The sequence below is a fragment of the Poecilia latipinna genome, unplaced genomic scaffold (genome assembly GCF_001443285.1).
Source record: "Poecilia latipinna isolate Pla-1442-1.1 unplaced genomic scaffold, P_latipinna-1.0 Scaffold600, whole genome shotgun sequence".
Classification (NCBI taxonomy): domain Eukaryota; kingdom Metazoa; phylum Chordata; class Actinopteri; order Cyprinodontiformes; family Poeciliidae; genus Poecilia; species Poecilia latipinna.
In genome coordinates this window covers 358,404-367,533 of record NW_015113216.1, presented here as the reverse complement: position 1 = coordinate 367,533, position 9,130 = coordinate 358,404, and positions in this window count along the sequence as shown.

Below are 9,130 nucleotides of genomic sequence, written 5' to 3'. Positions count from 1 at the left end.
ATATATATATATATATATATATATGATCTTTAAGGGAGTAACAACCCAAAGCTGAGGGGTATAACTGGGGACATTTTAGCTCTGGCTGCATGAGAAGATTGAGTTGTAAAAGGAACAATAATCCTTAAAAAATGTGCAGGGATCTGGCAGGAGACATCCCCATGGCTGCTCCATCACCCTGACATGTTCCAGGATTAAAGAAGCGAAAGATCAATTAACAGTAGCTCATGGCTGATGACCCTACAACTGGCAGAGATGCCTCTGACTGGGCTGAGACATTTGTAAGAGAGACGAAGTATGGCTTAATTACCACTATATTTAACAACAAGAATGCTACAATGATTACTGAGTAATATATTGCCATCTAAATGCTAATCTTATACATAACTGCTCGCATATGAAATTCAGTCTCAAAGTAAAACTCTTCCTTTTCTTTCAGCATTAAAAACATTTACTTAATCTTCCATGTGTTTGTGCTCCTCTGTGTAAAAGCCTGTGTGAATTCTTTCAGGCCACACACACAATAACTGAAAGAAAATGATTCTGTTTCCCAACATGCAGAGTGTTAGCATAAAAAATAATGTTGACGTAAAATAATGCGAGTAGAAATTGTGGTTTTCCTGGGCCTGTCTGCTAGGGGAAACTACATCACAGCGGAATTTACACAGAAGTACGCTTGCTTCACTTAGCAGAGCCTTGCAGTGTCAGCAGAAACTATTTTGTACTAAAACTGTTTATGCTAAATATGCCTGAACTCGGGTGAAATTAGTACAAATTCCCCACTTCCTCTAAAAATCTCCCAATTTTAGCAGTATGTCTCACTTCCACCTTTCCATATTTTTTATCACTCCATTTACTGATATTTTTTCTTGCTCTTCCCCTCTCAAAACTGAGACACATCTGAGGTTCCTCTGGCGGTGACAGAAGTAGGCTGCACACGCCACGGAGCCAGCCCAATCAGTGACAATCTGCATGGTAATGTGTGGCAGGGGCGGGATAATGAAGTTCCCAGCTTGCCGACTGGAAGGCTATCCTCCGGTGTGCTAAGTGATTTATCTCCTCTGTCAAGAGCCAGGACAGCCAGGACTTGTCCTTCCCAATGGTACGCGAGAACAGGAGTTGAGCAGAGCCACGTAAGAGATGGGAAAAGCAGGCCCAAGTTGCTTGCAAAGAGGCAAACACATATACAATATTCCACAAAACAATAGTAGGTAAATAAAAAGGTTTTTTTTTATATCAATGCATTACTGATTTCTGCAAATAGTTGTTTGATGGTGGAAGAAATGTAATACCCCTTGACTCTCTGCAGGTTCACCTGCATATCCTCTAAAGTGTAAGCTTATCCACCTACATCAACCTGTCCAAAGTTACTGTTACGCAAACGTAACTAAAATATACTGTTTAATTTAAAACACATTGTGAATGGATGTCTTTACAGTCTTTCATAAAAAGAAAACTGCTGGATGACTTCTGATGCAAACAAAAACAAGCAAAAACATTTGGTAGAATTTAGGTCAAATTGTTTTAATATTTGCCTCAGTTCTGACGAGCATTATGACTCAGTTGCTCATGAGCACCAGCCCTCCATTTTTTCTGAATAACTATGCGACTAGGACATTGTATTGGTTGTGTAAATCATTGCGACAGTGAAAAGAGGCAGCTGGAAATCTTACTTTTCAGCCTGACTTTCACTTGCACTGCACTGAGGAAGCCGTAAAGCCATTATTCCAATGATACACACCGTTACACATCTCTTTCAAAACTTTTACAATTTCTGAACAAGTCATTTTCTTGCAATATCATTCATTTGGCCCTCACAAGTTATTTAAGGCTAATGTAAAGGTCTTTTTTGCACTGCAGGGCCCGACCCGTCCCCCTTCGGCCCAGCCTTACTGTATTCCGGCCCTGGTTGTTTTGCATTGAGCATCGAATATGGGTGAACCACAATGTCAATCAAACTTCTGCTTAAGCTGCCAAGGCGTTCTCCCTAGAGATAGTGAAAAAGTCTCATTCTTAGTTGTCCCATCCTGTTCCATCCAGCTCCTTCTGTATGCACTTGTCAGCAAGGAAGCAGAGGAAAAAATTATAATTTCAGCTTTAGCTTCAATTAAATAAAAAAAAAAAAAATCATCTGAGTATCCTCTCTGAGCTGGTCTATTGTTTGGTTCTGCTGAACTACCGCTGTGGCTTGCAGGATTTCCTCCGCTGGAGCAAAGCGAAATATGGAAATACCCTTATTCAGAGTCTTGCCAACTTCTGATCGGTTCAATTGGAGAAATGTTATTTAAACAAACACTCTCTCCTTCATTTGGCTCAGACACAGAAAAAGATAAAAGTCCCAGTTGTGGCTAAATATGATGGCAAAACATAAGTGGAATGGGTGTTTTGAACCGTTTTGAGATAAGCCCTCAATATCAATATCAATTCACTGATCTTGACAATTTTTCTCAATCTTTGAGGAACATGAGAGCTCACACATCATGATGTATTTTGCCAATAAACAGCCTCAATTCAATTTAAAGTATTCCAATATTAAAGGTGAATTTTATCAACACAGTAGTAAGTTAAAAAAAAAATGTCTCGTTACGTGTACTAAAACTCTAGAAATTTCAAAGAGTTGCAATTACAATTGCATTGTAAATATAATATCAAATTATATTTACAATGCAATTGTAGATATAATTTTACAATCGTATCTTTTTTTAACAATTTTTTTTGTCTTTTCTTGTCTCCCATCTGCACACTGTGGTCACTGTAAATCTTTGTCAGACTTGACCTTGGAAAAAGATTTTAATTAGCTTGGGAAATACATAATGAGTTCATTTAGGTAATTAAGTACTGAGGTGGAATGACAAAAAGCTCTCCGAATTTGCCTCAGGAGTGTTTTTGAAAATGGTCAAGATAAATCATACATTTAAATTTGTTTTGTCACAAGATTTCAGCTGTTTTTTGTTGTTGTTTTTTTTGTTGTTGTTTTTTAATTACATAATTGAATTATCTAAACATTTGTAATTTTTTCAAATCAAAAGAAAAATGTGAGCTTCTGAAAAGAATACTTTAGATTTTTTACTATGGAATATACCACCGTACAGCAAAGTTTTGTAAATTAAATTAAATGAGAATTTTTATGAACCATGTAAATAAACAAAATAGGACATTTTGCTTTTTGCTTTTTTTTTTTTTTACAAGGATTCTGTTTGATTACAGTTAGATTACAGTTAGCTAAACTGATCATCAAATTTTTATGTTAGCAACAAGGCCCTGCCATGGATGGAGATCAACGACTGAACTACACACAGAGAACAATAGAAACTGGTATAAACTCTGAATCCCAGAATGCATAGTATTAACCCATTTTTATGACAGCTCCCTGGAAAGTGGCGTTTTATAGCTGAAATCCCCATGACATAACAGAGCTACAAAACTCTGTGTGCACCAGCATAATTTGCTTCACCTCTTCTTTGGCTGCAGAGGACTTGGGCATGAACCTCCTGATCTTGCTAAAAGACTATATCTTCAAATAAAACCAACAACCTTGGATCCAAAGTTCAGTAAGGTCTCCTGTCTGTGTAATAAGTGACTGTATCCCAAAGGAAAAAAAGACTGTCTGCCTGAACTTGACTGTCTGAGCTTCTACAGAAAATAATCTGAAAGAATTAAATTCCCCAATGCTTTGTTTGTAGTGCTAACAGGCCCGATGCTACACGTTTCCTTTGTATTGTTGATAACTGATGAAAAGTCACTTTACTCTAGCAATGCAAGCTCATTCTGTTTTATTGGTTTTTCCCTTACATCACCTGTCACTAACTTGCATGAAACATGTCTATATATTTCTTATAAACAGACTAAATTTGTGTCTATGTTACATGCTAATGCTATAGCTTTGCTGGTGCTAACAGTGCTATTCACGAGAGGGCGCACGTACATTAAATTGGTTTGTTTACTTTTGTTAATTTGCCGGCTGGTGCTTTTTCTAGAAGCTAAGTGTCACTGTATAGCAAAGTTAACTAAAAATAAGTAAATTGACTTTTAAAACAGTTAAATCTTGTCGAAACGTTTGCCAGAAAGAGTAGAAAGCAAATATTGTAACTTACTCTTTCTATGGATGTCACAGAGCAACAGGACCTGAACCTGGGGACCGTCTCGGTAGGCTTTGTTTTCTTCTCTTATTATTATTTAATGTAAAGTGTAAGGAATATGCTATGTAGGCATATGTGTTTAACTGCGTGGCACAGAGTCAGAGTTACGCCCTGGACAGGAAGCTGATTGTTGATTTTACCTTAACTCTCTGTTATTCCTATATCGATTTGATACAGTAGGGGCTTCCGCATTTCCCATATTTGTGCCTTCTGTCCCCACTTTTTTTAGTAAAAACTTTTTAATCTGTTGATAACACGTCGTAATCTGTTTTTCCGAGCCTCCTTTAAACGCAACATGAGTGCTAAAACGCTCGCGCTGGGTTTACACGTGAGGCAAGAAAGGAGATTTGCTGCTGCTGTGCAGAGTTACTCAGGTGTATTTTAGAATCATGGCAGCAAATCGCAAAGAACTTTGCACAATTTTCCCCTGAACTAACAGACTGTGTTGAGTAATGCTTTTGGATACATGTAATGTTAGTTAAAAGATGACTAGCTAATATCAATACAGCATCTTAAGCTTGTCAACAAGTAGCCTGTATTCTAGCGATGTGATATTCAAAAGTGGGTAGTACTTGTTACATTTTGCCCCTCCAAAATAAGCCGATGCCCCTCAGCCCCTCAACCCCCGTCAAACCTTACGTATTTCTGATCCCCTGTTTGTACACATTGCGCTCACATTGCATATTGGTGTGGATCAGCAGCTGACAGATTGTGTGGTTCAAAGCTGTTGTGCTATATTTGTGTGGTTCAGGTGAATTTTGTTGGTTTTGTGCGCTGGTGGACTTGGTTGGTCGTTTGGGGCAAGTGCAGTGCTTTTGCACGGGTCCGATAGTATTTTGCTGGTGTCCCTAGTGTCTCACACACACTTCTTCAGTCTGTCTTTTGTTGTTGCTCTCAGTATCACTTTTGTTTTATTCTTGAGCTTGTGGTCTCCTCTTCATTCAGGCAAATTTTCACCCATGCTCTCAATTTTCTTTATTTGTGTTTTGATTAATCAGAATTGCAAATGTAGGTCCACCACCTGACTTTGGATCTTTATTTCACTGATTGTTATCCTGTCTACTACCTATTTCCAGTTTAGATCGGAATAAACCAGAGATATTAACAATGTCAAAGAATACAAAAGTTGGTTTTGGAAGACTCTTAAGCTTAATGCTACTTTTGCAGTGCTTAGTATCTCCTTTTTTTGGACATCAATGTAGCTGTTATTGACATTATTGCCACCAACTGGCACAGCAGGTATATTACAGGAACCTTGACTGGAATCCAACTGACTGAGGGAACAAGATGATATTAAAAAAATTACCTGAAATATTATAGGCAGGGCCAAAAGGTAGTTTGAAAAGGGGGTAAAATTTGTATATTCTTTCAGATTTTAAATGCATTTGAGAAAATTTAAATTTGACAGACATTTGTTCTTTCTGCATTATGAAATAATTACTAAAATAAACCATAAAAGTCTGTGCGTTTTTGTTGTTTATCTTGTTTGTGATGTGTTTATATCCATACTGATATTTCTGAGGTTGTATTTATATATTTGTTTTTCTGATTAAATGCATAATTTTATTTTGGCAATAACTTTAAAGTTTCCGTAGAACTGGGGAAATGCATGTTGCTCAGGCCACAAATGTATGAAAGGTTTTCCAATTTGTGTATTTTGCATAAGGAAAACGCCTCACTCTCTTTTTCTGTTGCACACATTCAGTGCAATGCTAACTAGCCGACACAAACAGAAAACACTCCTGCAAATTAGCTGCAAAGGCATGTGCAAAAATAAGATAAACCAGATTTATATTTTTAGCCCAGGAATTGTAAGCTACTTCACACAGGTAGTATATAATGATGTAAATACAATTGGGAGGGCATGAGAGCTCCTTCTGGCAACAGCTAGTTGTTGTTAGAGCTCTGGATGTTAAAGACTGTTTTTTACAGAGCTACGATCTTTATTTCGCTTCAATTTTTATTGGACAAGTGAGGGCATGTTTTGTTTATTTCATACCTCACATAAGTAACCATAAAATGTATATAACCTTTAATCTGGCTTGTATTAATATACTGGTTTAGTAAACAGTATTAATGAATTTTAATTATAGTACAATACCTAGTAATTTGTCAGTGGATGCTACTTTTGTTATATTAACAGCAAAAGGTTAGGATGCCATTAAAGCTGTAAGTTACACATTCCCAATGTCCTTCACCTCTGTATTCAATTTTAATCAAATATAAGTGACAGTGTTTTGCAGAAATGATTAAAGAGAATAGAACGTGTTTTCCCTTTTGTGAGACGAAAGGATCTAGCGCTGCACTGTTGTTAGCTGCAGCTCATTATTTGAACGTGTTAACAAGTCTTTTCAGGCAGAGAGGTAGAATGAGTACACAGCAATTGACTTCTGGCCCCACTCATCGCATTAGAGACCCAATAAAATAGGGTTCTGTTTTCACAAGCACGCAAGTTAACTGAGGGAAAATTGTTGCCTCGTCTGTTATAAAGGTGGCTGGAGAAGCACAAGGCCTCAGCTATTGATTCAACTGAGGCCTTAATTGAGCTACGAACTTTTAACTTGACCATTTTAAAATGAGATCATCCTTTGTTTCCCTGCCTATAGCTGCGGTTTTGGTTGAAATATCTTAAGCTTCCATGACTGAAAAAGAAAAAAAACAAAACAAAAAAAAAAAACACATTTTTGTCACCGCATTCCATAGCATAAAACACCGGTGCCCCTTTCAACTACTTTCAGACACTTATGCACACCGAAACCTGGATGTCAAAGGCATGTCGGTGTAGAGCCCGGTGTGGTTGCAGCAGAGGATGGTGTGTTCCTGAGCAAGCTCCTCAGAAGCAAGCAATGGCGGGGCTGACAGCGTCAGCTTGGCTCTCCTAATGAATGTCTCACTTCCCCCGGCACACTCCCTTTACTTACCACTTACAGGCACCTAGCACCCACCGCCCACGGGCTCCACATTTCACCGGTCGACAGCTAGTGCCATCATTGCTGTGACCTCACGGCCTCCCAACCTTGCCAGCGGAGCCAGTGTCACTTTAGTTTTCTGCAAAAGCCGGGTGGTGTCAGGCCAATGTGGAGGGCATATAGATTAATGGAACTTAATGAGAAACAGTGCAACATTACAGTTAAAAAAAACAACTGAATTTTGTCTCAGTTTACCAAAGTAGGACAACACAAGAAACACAATGATATTTTTTCAGAATTCAAATGAGGTAAAATAAAGTCAGACTTTAAGATAATCTCATTAGAGACACGATGAAGATGTTTGCATGAGAAATTAAAAAAAAAAAAAAGTTTAACATTTGTTATTTGAGAACAAATAATTTGGAAGGAAATTATGAGCTAAAATGCAGGGGATTTTTTTGGGGGGGTAGGATTTAACCCTTTTAATTTTAAAAACGGTTGCATCAATGGACAGTTATAATGCCTTTTATGTGTATTATTTTTTTAACCCAGATCTTTTTCACATTTTGTCATATGCCAAGTAGATGTAATTTAAAGCACTTAAATGTGGCAGAGTAACACAAAGTACTGGATGATTATATGGTAGTCTTAAAAAATACATGTTTTTCAATCTTTTCTACAGATTGAAATCTAAAAAGTGTGTTTTTAGGTTCTGTAAAATATGCAATCTATATTTTACAGAACCAACTTTTGCTGAAATTACAGTTGCAAGTCTTTTGAAGTATGTCTCTACCAATTTTATGTAACTAGAGACTGACATTTTGTTCATACTTTCTTGCAAAACAACTGAAGCTCAGTCAGATAAAGTTGGAACGTGAAATGTGGTGGATTATTAATTTCCCACCACATTGGATCAGGGATTTTGAGTAAGCTATGTTACACATATAAGCTTCAATCTAAACCTTTCGATTAGAGCTGTGTATTAAGGAGACCCTCTGCCCTAGTCTCTAGTTTTTAGCAGCTTTTAGTAGGTTTTCTTCCAGATAGTCTTGTATCTCCATTCATATTCCTATAATATCTTGCTGTCTGAATTTTGGATCTCTGCAGCTCCTTAAGAGTTACCATGGGCTCCTTCACTCATTTCTGGATGACAGATTGAACAGTCTGTTGTTCAAAGTGAGAGATGTTGTTTAACAAACCTAACCTTGCTTTAAACTTCTGTTCCTTGATTGTTGTGATGGTGTTTGTTCATTCATTTTCTCTTAGGAACCTCTGAGGCCTTTGATTAAAGTTTCTCTTGCTTTGTATTATTATTTTTTTTCAATAGTACGATCTTTTCAACACAACTGTCAGATTTGCATTCGTGAGGCGATTTTAAAAGCCATCAGTTTTTCTTCTATTTTGCAATTATGCGCGACTTTGTCTTAGTCTAACACGTACAATCCTAATAAATGCATGGGAAAGATTTTCAGGAGTGTGAATATTCTGCATAGATCTCGGGTGCAGCATTCAGCTCAACTCAGTGACGATATGACAACAATCCGTGTGTTATTGGGTTATTGGTCAGTCAGGCACTAACAATGTAATGACTATCATCACTGAACAAGCTTCAACTCCCGCATCAGACTAGCAATGTTCTTTTTTTTTTTTATCCTTTCCTCAGAGGTATATTATGTACACACACTCGCTTATATTCACACTGTAGACATTGTAGGTGCCCAAATCAAAGAAGATACATTTTTGTTTCAGTCAGCAGATTGTAACATTTGTTGCATCTTTTCATTAACTTCTAATTCTTTTTCTTTGACATTTTTTTTTCCATCTTGTTGCACATCTTTCTACTTCTCCCCTCTTTTTGCAGGTTGGCTGGACTGCTGGTTATCAGTGTGATGTGTTTTTGCTCCCACCTCCCCTACTTGAGCAGGGTGACAATTACAGGTTTTCCAAGCTGAGAGGAGACGCTCATCATCAGCTATAATCTGCGGGGACCCCTGTCACACACACAGACACACACCACCACGCGCACACACGCACACGACTCGACACACACACACACACACACACACATATGCATGACCATCC